The following is an 18,732-nucleotide window of genomic DNA, read 5'->3' on the forward strand; positions in this document are numbered from 1 at the left end:
GATGTGGCAGGATAGAGAAGCAAACCAAATAGAGGAGCAGAGCAGAGAGAGGGCTCCCAGGTTTCATGATGTGACACGGGAGACATTAATACAGGAGGTGCAAAGGAGGAGAGAATCAATGTTTGCACAAGGGGCCAGGAGGCCCTCAAAGCAAAACGCTGAGAAGATAATGGGAGTGGTGACCAAGAAGGTCAATTCCTGGAGTCTGGACCTGAGGACCTGACAGCAGTGTTGCAAGAAGTTCAATGACCTCACACGGGTGGTCAAGTTCAGTGAATGTAGATTCACCGGACATCTCCCACATCTCCGCACAGCACCAACCTCTCCCACTGCTCATAGTACCAAACCCCCATCACTCACCCAGTACCAATCCCTGGCACTCAGGACTCACTCCAGACAATCAGATACTTCACCTCATCCTCACACTCCCACCAATGCCTCCTGAACATCCTGCCCCCCCACCCAAGGATCCATGATGTCGCTCCTCTGACCCTCCTCTACCGCTAATGCCTCAAGCATCACATCCATCACCCTGGAACCTTTTCTCCCCTGGCATTCAGTTTGAAACCATTTAAGTTACATCAATATTATTCAGTTCAGATTTCCTTTAAAAGGGGCAGCGTGCCTTTTAGAAGAGCAGGCTGGCTGCAAAACATGGGCTGGGATATTATCCAGACAACAGGGCCTTGACCTCCAGCAAAAGACCCACCAAGAACCCCACGTTACCCCTTCTGTGGGAGGCCCGCCAAATAAAGTTCTAATTAGGCACGTAACTGGACAGCAGTGGGCCTTTCACAGGATCAAGGACCCCGGAAACTGGGCAAGAGGGTCTCGTGAGGTGGTGGGTCTGGGCAGGAGGGTCTCGCAGGGTGGGGGGTCACAAGTAAGGGGTGTGTAGGGGGGTCAGCATCAAGGGCAGGGGGGCAGCTCTCAGCGGGCCCCCATTCCCGATGCTGGGTTCCGCGTTCAGGCATGAAGCATCTTTTAACAAGGGACAATCCCCTCCCCAAACGGAGCCAGGAAGCAACTCGCACGGTTTTCCTTGTCATGCTCCCCATGTGGCGACAGGCCCCGCCCACAGCTGGGCTAATTGTGGTGGCAGTGGAATGAGGTAATTGGGAATTAATTACCCTCTAAAGGGCCTCAATTGGCGGTGGTCCCTCCCCCGTCACCATCCCACCCGATGATCGGCTCTCCCACCTCCAAACCCGCCATGGGGGAGGGAATTAAACTCCCCCCATGGTTTGTGAAAAACACGACTGAGACCCCCTGAGGAACACAGAGACTGTCATCAGTGTCTGTAAACAATTTCTAATCATCTTGTTCACATCTTGTTTACACAATTCTGCTTTTTGGTAAAATATAAAATCTACATCTCAACATTGTCCAACTTTAGCACAGCCTGTCTGTATATATTACTCAGCAGGATATATGTTCACTGAGAAGGAGACCTTTTTAACTATAATAATGACACATCTCTGATAATCATCTTCATAATTCTTTTATTGTATCTTTCATCCATTCAGTGTTTATTTGCAGAAAGCTCTGGTTTCTGCTTTGCTGCATGTAGAAACCATTTGTAATGTTTTTGGTGCTGTTCAAAGTTACTTCATCAAACTTACATTTAAAATATTCTGTCATTATTCTAAATGATTTTAACTGTAACGAGCTCAGATCTGACTCCCAGCAGCTGAAATAGATAGAGGGAGGGATGGAGCTCAGATAGAGGGAGGGATGGAGATCAGATAGAGAGAGGGATAGAGATCAGATAGAGAGAGGGATAGAGATCAGACAGAGGGAGGGATGGAGCTCAGATAGAGGGAGGGATGGAGATCAGATAGAGAGAGGGATAGAGATCAGACAGAGGGAGGGATGGAGCTCAGACGGAGTGAGGGATGGAGATCAGATAGAGGGAGGGATGGAGATCAGATACTGGGAGGGATGGAGCTCAGATGGAGTGAGGGATGGAGATCAGATAGAGGGAGGAATGGAGATCAGATCGAGGGAGGATGAAGCTCACATAGAGGGAGGGATGGATCTCAGATGGAGTGAGGGATGGAGATCAGATAGAGGGAGGGATGGAGCTCAGATAGAGGGAGGGATAGAGCACAGATGGAGGGAGGAATGGATATCAGATAGAGGGAGGATGGATCTCAGATGGAGGAAGGGATAGAGCTCAGATGGAGGGAGGGATAGAGCTCAGATAGAGGGAGGGATGGAGCTCAGATGGAGTGAGGGATGGAGATCAGATCGAGGGAGGGATGGAGATCAGATCGAGGGAGGGATGGAGATCAGATAGAGGGAGGAATGGAGATCAGATAGACGGAGGAATGGAGATCAGATAGACGGAGGGATGGTGATCAGATAGAGGGAGGGATGGAGTTCAGATAGAGGGAGGGATGGTGATCAGATAGAGGGAGGGATGGAGATCAGATAGAGGGAGGGATGGAGATCCGATAGAGGGAGGAATGGAGATCAGATAGAGGGAAGGATGGTGATCAGATAGAGGGAGGGATGGTGATCAGATAGAGGGAGGGATGGAGATCAGATAGAGGGAGGGATGGAGATCAGATAGAGGGAGGGATGGAGATCAGATAGAGGGACGGATGGAATTTAGATAGAGGGAGGGAGAGAGCTCAGATAGAGGGAGGGATGGAGATCAGATAGAGGGAGGGATGGAGATCAGATAGAGGGAGGGATGGAGATCAGATAGAGGGAGGGATGGAGATCAGATAGAGGGAGGGATGGAGTTTAGATAGAGGAAGGGATGGAGATCAGATAGAGGAAGGGATGGAGATCAGATAGAGGGAGGGATGGAGATTAGATAGAGGGAGGGATAGAGCTCAGTTAGAGGGAGGGATGGAGATCAGATAGAGGGACGGTTGGAGATTAGATAGAGGGAGGGATGGAGATCGGATTGAGGGAGGGATAGAGCTCAGATAGAGGGAGGGATGGAGATCAGATAGAGGGAGGGATGGAGATTAGATAGAGGGAGGGATAGAGCTCAGATAGAGGGAGGGATAGAGCTCAGATAGAGGGAGGGATAGAGCTCAGATAGAGGGAGAGATGGAGATCAGATAGAGGGAGGGATGGAGATTGGATAGAGGGAGGGATAGAGCTCAGATAGAGGGAGGGATGGGGATCAGATAGAGGGAGGGATGGGGATCTTATAGAGGGAGGCTGGAGATTAGATAGAGGGAGGGATGGAGATCAGATAGAGAGATGGATGGAAATCATATAGAGGGAGGGATGGAGATTAGATAGAGAGAGGGATGGAGATCAGATACAGGGAGGGATGGAGATTAGATAGAGGGAGGGATGGAGATCAGATAGAGGGAGGGATGGAGATCAGATACAGGGAGGGATGGAGATCAGATAGAGGGAGGGATGGAGATCAGATAGAGGGAGGGATGGAGATTAGATAGAGGGAGGGATGGAGATCAGATAGAGGGAGGGATGGAGATCAGATAGAGGGAGGGATGGAGTTTAGATTGAGGAAGGGATGGAGATCCGATAGAGGGAGGGATGGAGATCAGATAGAGGGAGGGGTGGAGATTAGATAGAGGGAGGGATAGAGCTCAGATAGAGAGAGGGATGGAGATCAGATAGAGGGAGGGATGGAGATCAGATAGAGGGAGGGATGGAGATCAGATAGAGGGAGGGATGGAGATCAGATACAGGGAGGGATGGAGATCAGATACAGGGAGGGATGGAGATCAGATAGAGGGAGGGATGGAGATCAGATAGAGGGAGGGATGGAGATTAGATAGAGGGAGGGATGGAGTTTGGATAGAGGAAGGGATGGAGATCAGATAGAGGGAGGGATGGAGATCAGATAGAGGGAGGGATGGATATTAGATAGAGGGAGGGATGGAGATCAGATAGAGGCAGGGATGGAGTTTAGATAGAGGAAGGGATGGAGATCTGATAGAGGGAGGGATGGAGATCTGATAGAGGGAGGGATGGAGATCAGATAGAGGGAGGGATGGAGATTAGATAGAGGGAGGGATGGAGTTTAGATGGAGGAAGGGATGGAGATCAGATAGAGGGAGGGATGGAGATTAGATAGAGGGAGGGATGGAGATCAGATAGAGGAAGGGATGGAGATCAGATAGAGGGAGGGATGGAGATTAGATAGAGGGAGGGATGGAGATCAGATAGAGGGAGGGATGGAGTTTAGATAGAGGAAGGGATGGAGATCAGATAGAGGGAGGGATGGAGATTAGATAGACGGAGGGATAGAGCTCAGATAGAGGGAGGGATGGAGATCAGATAGAGGGAGGGATGGAGATCAGATAGAGGGAGGGATGGAGTTTAGATAGAGGAAGGGATGGAGATCCGATAGAGGGAGGGATGGAGATCAAATAGAGGGAGGGATGGAGATTAGATAGAGGGAGGGATAGAGCTCGGTTAGAGGGAGGGATGGAGATCAGAGAGAGGGACGGTTGGAGATTAGATAGAGGGAGGGATGGAGATCGGATAGAGGGAGGGATAGAGCTCAGATAGAGGAAGGGATGGAGATCAGATGGAGGGAGGGATGGAGATTAGATAGAGGGAGGGATAGAGCTCAGATAGAGGGAGGGATGGAGATCAGATGGAGGGAGGGATGGAGATTTGATAGAGGGAGGGATAGAGCTCAGATAGAGGGAGGGATGGAGATCAGATAGAGGGAGGGATGGAGATCAGATAGAGGGAGGGATGGAGATCAGATAGAGGGAGGGATGGAGATTAGATAGAGGGAGGGATAGAGTTTAGATAGAGGAAGGGATGGAGATCAGAAAGAGGGAGTGATGTTGATCAGACAGAGGGAGGGATGGAGATTAGATAGAGGGAGGGATGGAGATCAGATAGAGGGGGGTATGGAGCTCAGATAGAGGGACGGATGGAGATTAGATAGAGGAAGGGATGGAGCTCAGAGAGAGGGATGGATGGAGATCCGATAGAGAGAGGGAGAGAGATCAGATAAAGGGAGGGATGGATCTCAGATAGAGGGAGGGATAGAGATCAGATAGAAAGAGTGATGTTGATCAGACAGAGGGAGGGATGGAGATTAGATAGAGGGAGGGATGGAGATCAGATGGAGGGAGGGATGGAGCTCAGATAGAGGGATGGATGGAGATTAGATAGAGGAAGGGATGGAGCTTAGATGGAGGGACGGATGGAGATCAGATAGAGAGAGGGATAGAGATCAGATAAAGGGAGGGATGGAGCTCAGATAGAGGGAGGGATGGATTTCAGATAGAGGGAGGGATGGATCACAGACAGAGGGAGGGATGGAGATCCAATAGAGGGAGGAATGGATCACAGATAGAGGGAGGGATGGAGCTCAGATAGCGAGAGGGATACAGATCAGATAGAGGGAGGGATGCAGCTCAGAACGAGGGAGGGATGGAGCTCCGATGGAGGGAGGGATGGAGCTCAGATAGAGGGAGGGATGGAGCTCAGATAGAGGGAGGGATGGATTTCAGATAGAGTGAGGGATGGATCACAGATAGAGAGAGGGATGGAGATCCGATAGAGGGAGGGATGGAGATCCGATAGAGGGAGGGATGGAGTGCAGATAGAGTGAGGGATGGATCACAGATAGAGGGAGGAATGGAGCTCTGATAGAGGAAGGGATGGAGATCAGATAGAGGGAGGGGTGCAGCTCAGAACCAGGGAGCCATGGAGCTCCGATGGAGGGAGGGATGGAGCTCAGATAGAGTGAGGGATGGATTTCAGATAGAGTGATTGATGGATCACAGATAGAGGGAGGGATGGAGATCCCATAGAGGGAGGGATGGATTTCAGATCGAGGGAGGGATGGATCGCAGATAGAGGGAGGGATGGAGATCCGATAGAGGGAGGGATGGTGTTCAGATAGAGGGAGGGATGGAGATCCGATAGAGGGAGGGATGTAATTCAGATGGAGGGAGGGATGGATTTCAGATAGAGTGAGGGATGGAGATCCGATAGAGGGAGGGATGGAGTTCAGATAAAGGGAGGGATGGAGCTCAGATAGAGGGAGGGATCGAGCTCAGATAGAGGGAGGGATGGCGTTCAGATAGAGGGAGGGCTGATCCAGAGTCAGAAGGAGTGATGCAGATCAGATAGAGGGAGGGATAGAATTCATATGGAGGGAGGGGTGGAGCTCGATAGAGAGAGGGATAGAGATCAGATAGTGGAAGGGACCGAGTTAAGATAGAGGGAGGGTGGGATCTCCGACAGAGGGAGGGATGGAGATCCGTTAGAGGTAGGGATGGAGCTCAGATAGAAAGAGAAATGGAGATCAGATAGAGAGAATGATGGAGATCAGATAGAGGGAGGGATGGAGATCAGATCGAAGGAGGGATGTGTATCAGATAGAGGGAGGGATGGATTTCAGATAGAGTGAGGGATGAATCACAGATAGAGGGAGGGATGGAGATCAGATAGAGGGAGGGATGGAGATTAGATAGAGGGAGGGATGGAGTTTAGATAGAGGGAGGGATGGAGATCAGATAGAGGGAGGGATGGAGATCAGATAGAGGGAGGGATGGAGATCAGATAGAGGGACGGATGGAGATTAGATAGAGGGAGGGATAGAGCTCAGATAGAGGGAGGGATGGAGTTTAGATAGAGGGAGGGATGGAGATCAGATAGAGGGAGGGATGGAGATCAGATAGAGGGAGGGATGGAGATCAGATAGAGGGAGGGATGGAGATCAGATAGAGGGAGGGATAGAGCTCAGATAGAGGGAGGGATGGAGATCAGATAGAGGGAGGGATGGAGATCAGATAGAGGGAGGGATGGAGATCAGATAGAGGGAGGGATAGAGCTCAGATAGAGGGAGGGATAGAGCTCAGATAGAGGGAGGGATAGAGCTCAGATAGAGGGAGGGATGGAGATCAGATAGAGGAAGGAATGGAGATTAGATAGAGGGAGGGATAGAGCTCCGATAGAGGGAGGGATGGAGCTCAGATCGAGGGAGGGATGGAGATCAGATAGAGGGAGGGATGGAGATCAGATAGAGGGAGTGATGGAGATTAGATAGAGGGAGGGAGGGAGATCAGATAGAGGGAGGGAAGGAGATCAGATAGAGGGAGGGATGGAGATCAGATGGAGAAAGGGATGGAGATTAGATAGAGGGAGGGATGGAGATCAGATAGAGGTAGTGATGGAGATCAGATAGAGGGACGGATGGAGATTTGATAGAGGGAGGGATAGAGCTCAGATAGAGGGAGGGATAGAGCTCAGATAGAGGGAGGGATGGAGATCAGATGGAGGGAGGGATGGAGATCAGATGGAGGGAGGGATGGAGATTAGATAGAGGGAGGGATAGAGTTTAGATAGAGGAAGGGATGGAGATCAGATAGAGAGAGGGATGGAAATTATATAGAGGGAGGGATGGAGATTAGATAGAGAGAGGGATGGAGATCAGATAGAGGGAGGGATGGAGATTAGATAGAGGGAGGGATAGAGTTTAGATAGAGGAAGGGATGGAGATCAGATAGAGAGAGGGATGGAAATCATATAGAGGGAGGGATGGAGATCAGATAGAGAGAGGGATGGAGATCAGATAGAGGGAGGGATGGAGATCCGAAACAGGGAGGGATGGAGATCCGATACAGGGAGGGATGGAGATCCGATAGAGGGAGGGATGGAGATTAGATAGAGGGAGGGATGGAGATCAGATAGAGGGACGGATGGAGTTTAGATAGAGGAAGGGATGGAGATCATAAAGAGGGAGTGATGTTGATCAGACAGAGGGAGGGATGGAGATTAGATAGAGGGAGGGATGGAGATCAGAGAGAGGGATGGATGGAGATCCGATAGAGAGAGGGATAGAGATCAGATAGAGGGAGGGATGGAGATTAGATAGAGGGAGGGATAGAGTTTAGATAGAGGAAGGGATGGAGATCAGATAGAGAGAGGGATGGAAATCATATAGAGGGAGGGATGGAGATCAGATAGAGAGAGGGATGGAGATCAGATAGAGGGAGGGATGGAGATCCGAAACAGGGAGGGATGGAGATCCGATACAGGGAGGGATGGAGATCAGATAGAGGGAGGGATGGAGATTAGATAGAGGGAGGGATGGAGTTTAGATAGAGGAAGGGATGGAGATCAGATAGAGGGAGGGATGGAGATCAGATAGAGGGAGGGATGGAGATCAGATAGAGGGAGTGATGGAGATTAGATAGAGGGAGGGATGGAGATCAGATAGAGGGACGGATGGAGTTTAGATAGAGGAAGGGATGGAGATCAGAAAGAGGGAGTGATGTTGATCAGACAGAGGGAGGGATGGAGATCAGATAGAGGGAGGTATGGAGCTCAGATAGAGGGACGGATGGAGATTAGATAGAGGAAGGGATGGAGCTCAGAGAGAGGGATGGATGGAGATCCGATAGAGAGTGGGATAGAGATCAGATAAAGGGAGGGATGGAGCTCAGATAGAGGGAGGGATAGAGATCAGATAGAAAGAGTGATGTTGATCAGATAGAGGGAGGGATGTAGATTAGATAGAGGGAGGGATAGAGCTCAGATAGAGGGAGGGATAGAGCTCAGATAGAGGGAGGGATGGAGATCAGATAGAGGAAGGAATGGAGATTAGATAGAGGGAGGGATGGAGATCAGATGGAGAAAGGGATGGAGATTAGATAGAGGGAGGGATGGAGATCAGATAGAGGGAGGGATAGAGATCAGATAGAGGGAGGGATGGAGATCAGATAGAGGGAGGGATGTAGATTAGATAGAGGGAGGGATGGAGATCAGATAGAGGGAGGGATGGAGATCAGATAGAGGGAGGGATGTAGATTAGATAGAGGGAGGGATAGAGCTCAGATAGAGGGAGGGATGGAGATCAGATAGAGGGAGGGATGGAGATCAGATAGAGGGAGGGATGGAGATCAGATAGAGGGAGGGATGGAGATCAGATAGAGGAAGGAATGGAGATTAGATAGAGGGAGGGATGGAGATCAGATAGAGGGACGGATGGAGATTTGATAGAGGGAGGGATAGAGCTCAGATAGATGGATGGATGGAGATCAGATAGAGGGAGGGATGGAGATCAGATAGAGGGAGGGATGGAGATCAGATAGAGGGAGGGATGGAGATTAGATAGAGGGAGGGAGGGAGATCAGATAGAGGGAGGGATGGAGAATAGATAGAGGGAGGGATGGAGATCAGATGGAGAAAGGGATGGAGATTAGATAGAGGGAGGGATGGAGATCAGATAGAGGGACGGATGGAGATTTGATAGAGGGAGGGATAGAGCTCAGTTAGAGGGAGGGATGGAGATCAGATAGGGGGAGGGATGGAGATCAGATAGAGGGAGGGATGGAGATCAGATAGAGGGAGGGATGGAGATTAGATAGAGGGAGGGATGGAGATCAGATAGAGGGAGGGATGGAGATTAGATAGAGAGAGGGATGGAGATCAGATAGAGGGAGGGATAGAGTTTAGATAGAGGAAGGGATGGAGATCAGGTAGAGAGAGGGATGGAAATCATATAGAGGGAGGGATGGAGATTAGATAGAGAGAGGGATGGAGATCAGATAGAGGGAGGGATGGAGATTAGATAGAGGGAGGGATGGAGATCAGATAGAGGGAGGGATGGAGATCCGAAACAGGGAGGGATGGAGATCCGATACAGGGAGGGATGGAGATCAGATAGAGGGAGGGATGGAGATTAGATAGAGGGAGGGATGGAGATTAGATAGAGGGAGGGATGGAGATTAGATAGAGGAAGGGATGGAGATCAGATAGAGGGAGGGATGGAGATCAGATAGAGGGAGGGATGGAGATTAGATAGAGGGAGGGATGGAGATTAGATAGAGGGAGGGATGGAGATCAGATAGAGGGACGGATGGAGTTTAGATAGAGGAAGGGATGGAGATCAGAAAGAGGGAGTGATGTTGATCAGACAAAGGGAGGGATGGAGATTAGATAGAGGGAGGGATGGAGATCAGATAGAGGGAGGTATGGAGCTCAGATAGAGGGACGGATGGAGATTAGATAGAGGAAGGGATGGAGATCAGAGAGAGGGATGGATGGAGATCCGATAGAGAGAGGGATAGAGATCAGATAAAGGGAGGGATGGAGCTCAGATAGAGGGAGGGATAGAGATCAGATAGAAAGAGTGATGTTGATCAGACAGAGGGAGGGATGGAGATTAGATAGAGGGAGGGATGGAGATCAGATGGAGGGAGGGATGGAGCTCAGATAGAGGGACGGTTGGAGATTAGATAGAGGAAGGGATGGAGATTAGATGGAGGGATGGATGGAGATCAGATAGAGAGAGGGATAGAGATCAGATAAAGGGAGGGATGGAGCTCAGATAGAGGGAGGGATAGAGATCAGATAAAGGGAGGGATGGAGCTCAGATAGAGGGAGGGATGGATTTCAGATAGAGGGAGGAATGGATCACAGACAGAGGGAGGGATGGAGATCCGATAGAGGGAGGGATGGATCACAGATAGAGGGAGGGATGGAGCTCAGATAGCGAGAGGGATACAGATCAGATAGAGGGAGGGATGCAGCTCAGAACGAGGGAGGGATGGAGCTCCGATGGAGGGAGGGGTGGAGCTCAGATAGAGGGAGGGATGGATTTCAGATAGAGTGAGGGATGGATCACAGATAGAGGGAGGGATGGAGATCCGATAGAGGGAGGGATGGAGTGCAGATAGAGTGAGGGATGGATCACAGATAGAGGGAGGAATGGAGCTCTGATAGAGGAAGGGATGGAGATCAGATAGAGGGAGGGGTGCAGCTCAGAACCAGGGAGGCATGGAGCTCCGATGGAGGGAGGGATGGAGCTCAGATAGAGTGAGGGATGGATTTCAGATAGAGTGAGGGATGGATCACAGATAGAGGGAGGGATGGAGATCCCATAGAGGGAGGGATGGATTTCAGATCGAGGGAGGGATGGAGCTCTGATAGAGGAAGGGATGGAGATCAGATAGAGGGAGGGGTGCAGCTCAGAACCAGGGAGGCATGGAGCTCCGATGGAGGGAGGGATGGAGCTCAGATAGAGTGAGGGATGGATTTCAGATAGAGTGAGGGATGGATCACAGATAGAGGGAGGGATGGAGATCCCATAGAGGGAGGGATGGATTTCAGATCGAGGGAGGGATGGATCGCAGATAGAGGGAGGGATGGAGATCCGATAGAGGGAGGGATGGTGTTCAGATAGGGGGAGGGATGGAGATCCGATAGAGGGAGGGATGTAATTCAGATGGAGGGAGGGATGGATTTCAGACAGAGTGAGGGATGGACCACAGATAGAGGGAGGGATGGAGATCGATAGCGGGAGGGATGGAGTTCAGATAGAGTGAGGGATGGATCACAGATATAGGGAGGGATGGAGATCCGATAGAGGGAGGGATGGAGTTCAGATAGAGGGAGGGATGGCGTTCAGATAGAGGGAGGGCTGATCCAGAGTCAGAAGGAGTGATGCAGATCAGATAGAGGGAGGGATAGAATTCATATGGAGGGAGGGGTGGAGCTCGATAGAGAGAGGGATAGAGATCAGATAGTGGAAGGGACCGAGTTAAGACAGAGGGAGCGTGGGATCTCCGACAGAGGGAGGGATGGAGATCCGTTAGAGGTAGGGATGGAGCTCAGATAGAAAGAGGAATGGAGATCAGATAGAGAGAAGGATGGAGATCAGATAGAGGGAGGGATGGAGATCAGATCGAAGGAGGGATGTGTATCAGATAGAGGGAGGGATGGATTTCAGATAGAGTGAGGGATGAATCACAGATAGAGGGAGGGATGGAGATCAGATAGAGGGAGGGATGGAGATTAGATAGAGGGAGGGATGGAGTTTAGATAGAGGGAGGGATGGAGATCAGATAGAGGGAGGGATGGAGATCCGATAGAGGGAGGGATGGAGATCAGATAGAGGGAGGGATGGAGATCAGATAGAGGGACGGATGGAGATTAGATAGAGGGAGGGATAGAGCTCAGATAGAGGGAGGGATGGAGTTTAGATAGAGGGAGGGATGGAGATCAGATAGAGGGAGGGATGGAGATCAGATAGAGGGAGGGATGGAGATTAGATAGAGGGAGGGATAGAGCTCAGATAGAGGGAGGGATGGAGATCAGATAGAGGGAGGGATGGAGATTAGATAGAGGGAGGGATAGAGCTCAGATAGAGGGAGGGATGGAGATCAGATAGAGGGAGGGATGGAGATCAGATAGAGGGAGGGATGGATCACAGATAGGGGGAGGCATGGAGATCCGATAGAGGGAGGGCTGGAGTTCAGATAGAGTGAGGGATGGATCACAGATAGAGGAACGGATGGAGATCAGATAGACGGAGGGATGCAGCTCAGATGGAGGGAGGGATGGAGATCAGATACAGGGAGGGATGGAGATCAGATAGAGGGAGGGATGGCGATCAGATAGAGGGAGGGATGGCGATCAGATAGAGGGAGGGATGGATTTCAGATAGAGTGAGGGATGAATCACAGATAGAGGGAGGGATGGAGATCAGATAGAGGGAGGGATGGAGATTAGATAGAGGGAGGGATGGAGTTTAGATAGAGGGAGGGATGGAGATCAGATAGAGGGAGGGATGGAGATCCGATAGAGGGAGGGATGGAGATCAGATAGAGGGAGGGATGGAGATCAGATAGAGGGACGGATGGAGATTAGATAGAGGGAGGGATAGAGCTCAGATAGAGGGAGGGATGGAGTTTAGATAGAGGGAGGGATGGAGATCAGATAGAGGGAGGGATGGAGATCAGATAGAGGGAGGGTTGGAGATTAGATAGAGGGAGGGATGGAGATTAGATAGAGGGAGGGATAGAGCTCAGATAGAGGGAGGGATGGAGATCAGATAGAGGGAGGGATGGAGATCAGATAGAGGGAGAGATGGATCACAGATAGGGGGAGGCATGGAGATCCGATAGAGGGAGGGCTGGAGTTCAGATAGAGTGAGGGATGGATCACAGATAGAGGAAGGGATGGAGATCAGATAGACGGAGGGATGCAGCTCAGATGGAGGGAGGGATGGAGATCAGATACAGGGAGGGATGGAGATCAGATAGAGGGAGGGATGGCGATCAGATAGAGGGAGGGATGGCGATCAGATAGAGGGAGGGATGGAGATCAGATAGAGGCAGGGATGGAGATCAGATAGAGGGAGGGATGGAGTTTAGATAGAGGGAGGGATGAAGATCAGATAGAGGGAGGGATGAAGATCAGATAGAGGGAGGGATGGAGATCAGATAGAGGGAGGGATGGAGATCAGATAGAGGGAGGGATGGAGATTAGATAGAGGGAGGGATGGAGTTTAGATAGAGGGAGGGATGAAGATCAGATAGAGGGAGGGATGAAGATCAGATAGAGGGAGGGATGAAGATCAGATAGAGGGAGGGATGGAGATAAGATAGAGGGAGGGATGGAGATCAGATAGAGGGAGGGATGGAGATTAGATAGAGGGAGGGATGGAGATCAGATAGAGGGAGGGATGGAGATCAGATAGAGGGAGGGATGGAGTTTAGATAGAGGAAGGGATGGAGATCCGATAGAGGGAGGGATGGAGATCAGATAGAGCGAATGGTGGAGATTAGATAGAGGGAGGGATAGAGCTCAGATAGAGAGAGGGATGGAGATCAGATAGAGGGAGGGATGGTGATTAGATAGAGGGAGGGATGGAGATCAGATAGAGGGAGGGATGGAGATCAGATAGAGGGAGGAATGGAGATCAGATAGAGGGAGGGATGGAGTTTGGATAGAGGAAGGGATGGAGATCGGATAGAGGGAGGGATGGAGATCAGATAGAGGGAGGGATGGAGATCAGATAGAGGGAGGGATGGAGATCAGATAGAGGGAGGGATGGAGATCAGATAGAGGGAGGGATGGAGTTTGGATAGAGGAAGGGATGGAGATCGGATAGAGGGAGGGTTGGAGATCAGATAGAGGGAGGGATGGATATTAGATAGTGGGAGGGATGGAGATCAGATAGAGGCAGGGATGGAGATCAGATAGAGGGAGGGATGGAGTTTGGATAGAGGGAGGGATGGAGATCAGATAGAGGGAGGGATGGAGATCAGATAGAGGGAGGGATGGAGATCAGATAGAGGGAGGGATGGAGATCAGATAGAGGAAGGGATGGAGATCGGATAGAGGGAGGGATGGAGATCAGATAGAGGGAGGGATGGATATTAGATAGAGGGAGGGATGGAGATCAGATAGAGGGAGGGATGGAGATCAGATAGAGGGAGCGATGGAGGTCAGATAGAGGAAGGGATGGAGATCAGACAGAGGGAGGGATGGAGATCAGATAGAGGGAGGGATGGAGATCAGATAGAGGGAGGGATGGAGATTAGATAGAGGGAGGGATGGAGATTAGATAGAGGGAGGGATAGAGCTCAGATAGAGGGAGGGATGGAGATCAGATAGAGGGAGGGATGGAGATCAGATAGAGGGAGGGATGGTGTTTAGATAGAGGAAGGGATGGAGATCCGATAGAGGGAGGGATGGAGATCCGATAGAGGGAGGGATGGAGATCAAATAGAGGGAGGGATGGAGATTAGATAGAGGGAGGGATAGAGCTCAGTTAGAGGGAGGGATGGAGATCACACAGAGGGACGGTTGGAGATTAGATAGAGGGAGGGATGGAGATCGGATTGAGGGAGGGATAGAGCTCAGATAGAGGGAGGGATAGAGCTCAGATAGAGGGACGGTTGGAGATTAGATAGAGGGAGGGATAGAGTTTAGATAGAGGAAGGGATGGAGATCAGATAGAGGGAGGGATGGAGATTAGATAGAGGGAGGGATGGAGTTTGGATAGAGGAAGGGATGGAGATCAGATAGAGGGAGGGATGGAGATCAGTTAGAGGGAGGGATGGATATTAGATAGAGGGAGGGATGGAGATCAGATAGAGGGAGGGATAGAGATCAGATAGAAAGAGTGATGTTGATCAGACAGAGGGAGGGATGGAGATTAGATAGAGGGAGGGATGGAGATCAGATGGAGGGAGGGATGGAGCTCAGATAGAGGGACGGATGGAGATTAGATAGAGGAAGGGATGGAGCTTAGATAGAGGAAGGGATGGAGATCAGATAGAGAGAGGGATAGAGATCAGATAAAGGGAGGGATGGAGCTCAGATAGAGGGAGGGATGGAGCTCAGATAGAGGGAGGGATGGATTTCAGATAGAGGGAGGGATGGATCACAGACAGAGGGAGGGATGGAGATCCGATAGAGGGAGGGATGGAGATCCGATAGAGGGAGGGATGGAGCTCAGATAGCGAGAGGGATACAGATCAGATAGAGGGAGGGATGCAGCTCAGAACGAGGGAGGGATGCAGATCCGATAGAGGGAGGGATGGAGTGCAGATAGAGTGAGGGATGGATCACAGATAGAGGGAGGAATGGAGCTCTGATAGAGGAAGGGATGGAGATCAGATAGAGGGAGGGGTGCAGCTCAGAACCAGGGAGGCATGGAGCTCCGATGGAGGGAGGGATGGAGCTCAGATAGAGTGAGGGATGGATTTCAGATAGAGTGAGGGATGGATCACAGATAGAGGGAGGGATGGAGATCCCATAGAGGGAGGGATGGATTTCAGATCGAGGGAGGGATGGATCGCAGATAGAGGGAGGGATGGAGATCCGATAGAGGGAGGGATGGTGTTCAGATAGGGGGAGGGATGGAGATCCGATAGAGGGAGGGATGTAATTCAGATGGAGGGAGGGATGGATTTCAGACAGAGTGAGGGATGGACCACAGATAGAGGGAGGGATGGAGATCGATAGCGGGAGGGATGGAGTTCAGATAGAGTGAGGGATGGATCACAGATATAGGGAGGGATGGAGATCCGATAGAGGGAGGGATGGAGTTCAGATAGAGGGAGGGATGGCGTTCAGATAGAGGGAGGGCTGATCCAGAGTCAGAAGGAGTGATGCAGATCAGATAGAGGGAGGGATAGAATTCATATGGAGGGAGGGGTGGAGCTCGATAGAGAGAGGGATAGAGATCAGATAGTGGAAGGGACCGAGTTAAGATAGAGGGAGGGTGGGATCTCTGACAGAGGGAGGGATGGAGATCCGTTAGAGGTAGGGATGGAGCTCAGATAGAAAGAGGAATGGAGATCAGATAGAGAGAAGGATGGAGATCAGATAGAGGGAGGGATGGAGATCAGATCGAAGGAGGGATGTGTATCAGATAGAGGGAGGGATGGATTTCAGATAGAGTGAGGGATGAATCACAGATAGAGGGAGGGATGGAGATCAGATAGAGGGAGGGATGGAGATCAGATAGAGGGAGGGATGGAGATCAGATAGAGGGAGGGATGGAGATTAGATAGAGGGAGGGATGGAGTTTAGATAGAGGGAGGGATGGAGATCAGATAGAGGGAGGGATGGAGATCCGATAGAGGGAGGGATGGAGATCCGATAGAGGGAGGGATGGAGATCAGATAGAGGGAGGGATGGAGATCAGATAGAGGGAGGGATGGAGATCAGATAGAGGGACGGATGGAGATTAGATAGAGGGAGGGATAGAGCTCAGATAGAGGGAGGGATGGAGTTTAGATAGAGGGAGGGATGGAGATCAGATAGAGGGAGGGATGGAGATCAGATAGAGGGAGGGATGGAGATTAGATAGAGGGAGGGATAGAGCTCAGATAGAGGGAGGGATGGAGATCAGATAGAGGGAGGGATGGAGATTAGATAGAGGGAGGGATAGAGCTCAGATAGAGGTAGGGATGGAGATCAGATAGAGGGAGGGATGGAGATCAGATAGAGGGAGGGATGGATCACAGATAGGGGGAGGGATGAAGATCCGATAGAGGGAGGGATGGAGATCAGATAGAGGGAGGGATGGATCACAGATAGGGGGAGGGATGGAGATCCGATAGAGGGAGGGCTGGAGTTCAGATAGAGTGAGGGATGGATCACAGATAGAGGAAGGGATGGAGATCAGATAGACGGAGGGATGCAGATCAGAACGGGGGAGGGATGCAGCTCCGATGGAGGGAGGGATGGAGATCAGATAGAGGGAGGGATGGAGTTTAGATAGAGGAAGGGATGGAGATCAGATAGAGGGAGGGATGGCGATCAGATAGAGGGAGGGATGGAGATCAGATAGAGGCAGGGATGGAGTTTAGATAGAGGAAGGGATGGAGATCAGATAGAGGGAGGGATGGAGATCAGATAGAGGGAGGGATGGAGATTAGATAGAGGGAGGGATGGAGATTAGATAGAGGGAGGGATGGAGTTTAGATAGAGGAAGGGATGGAGATCAGATAGAGGGAGGGATGGAGTCAGATAGAGGGAGGGATGGAGATAAGATAGAGGGAGGGATGGAGATCAGATAGAGGGAGGGATGGAGATCAGATAGAGGGAGGGATGGAGATTAGATAGAGGGAGGGATGGAGATCAGATAGAGGGAGGGATGGAGATCAGATAGAGGGAGGGATGGAGATCAGATAGAGGGAGGGATGGAGTTTAGATAGAGGAAGGGATGGAGATCCGATAGAGGGAGGGATGGAGATCAGATCGAGCGAATGGTGGAGATTAGATAGAGGGAGGGATAGAGCTCAGATAGAGAGAGGGATGGAGATCAGATAGAGGGAGGGATGGTGATTAGATAGAGGAAGGGATGGAGATCAGACAGAGGGAGGGATGGAGATCAGATAGAGGAAGGGATGGAGATCCGATAGAGGGAGGGATGGAGATCAGATAGAGCGAATGGTGGAGATTAGATAGAGGGAGGGATAGAGCTCAGATAGAGGGAGGGATGGAGATCAGATAGAGGGAGGGATGGAGGTTAGATAGAGGAAGGGATGGAGATCAGACAGAGGGAGGGATGGAGATCAGATAGAGGGAGGGATGGAGATCAGATAGAGGGAGGGATGGAGATTAGATAGAGGGAGGGATGGAGATTAGATAGAGGGAGGGATAGAGCTCAGATAGAGGGAGGGATGGAGATCAGATAGAGGGAGGGGTGGAGATCAGATAGAGGGAGGGGTGGTGTTTAGATAGAGGAAGGGATGGAGATCCGATAGAGGGAGGGATGGAGATCAAATAGAGGGAGGGATGGAGATTAGATAGAGGGACGGTTGGAGATTAGATAGAGGGAGGGATGGAGATCGGATTGAGGGAGGGATAGAGCTCAGATAGAGGGAGGGATAGAGCTCAGATAGAGGAAGGGATGGAGATCAGATAGAGGGAGGGATGGAGATTAGATAGAGGGACGGTTGGAGATTAGATAGAGGGAGGGATGGAGTTTGGATAGAGGAAGGGATGGAGATCAGATAGAGGGAGGGATGGAGATCAGTTAGAGGGAGGGATGGATATTAGATAGAGGGAGGGATGGAGATCAGATAGAGGGAGGGATGGATATTAGATAGAGGGAGGGATGGAGATCAGTTAGAGGGAGGGATGGATATTAGATAGAGGGAGGGATGGAGATCAGTTAGAGGGAGGGATGGATATTAGATAGAGGGAGGGATGGAGATCAGATAGAGGGAGGGATGGAGATTAGATAGAGGGAGGGATAGAGCTCAGATAGAGGGAGGGATGGAGATCAGATAGAGGGAGGGATGGAGATCAGATAGAGGGAGGGATGGAGATCAGATAAGGGGAGGCATGGAGATCCGATAGAGGGAGGGCTGGAGTTCAGATAGAGTGAGGGATGGATCACAGATAGAGGAAGGGATGGAGATCAGATAGACGGAGGGATGCAGCTCAGAACGGGGGAGGGATGCAGCTCCGATGGAGGGAGGGATGGAGATCAGATAGAGGGAGGGATGGAGTTTA

Source organism: Heterodontus francisci, chromosome 8, assembly GCF_036365525.1.
Source record: "Heterodontus francisci isolate sHetFra1 chromosome 8, sHetFra1.hap1, whole genome shotgun sequence".
NCBI lineage: Eukaryota > Metazoa > Chordata > Chondrichthyes > Heterodontiformes > Heterodontidae > Heterodontus > Heterodontus francisci.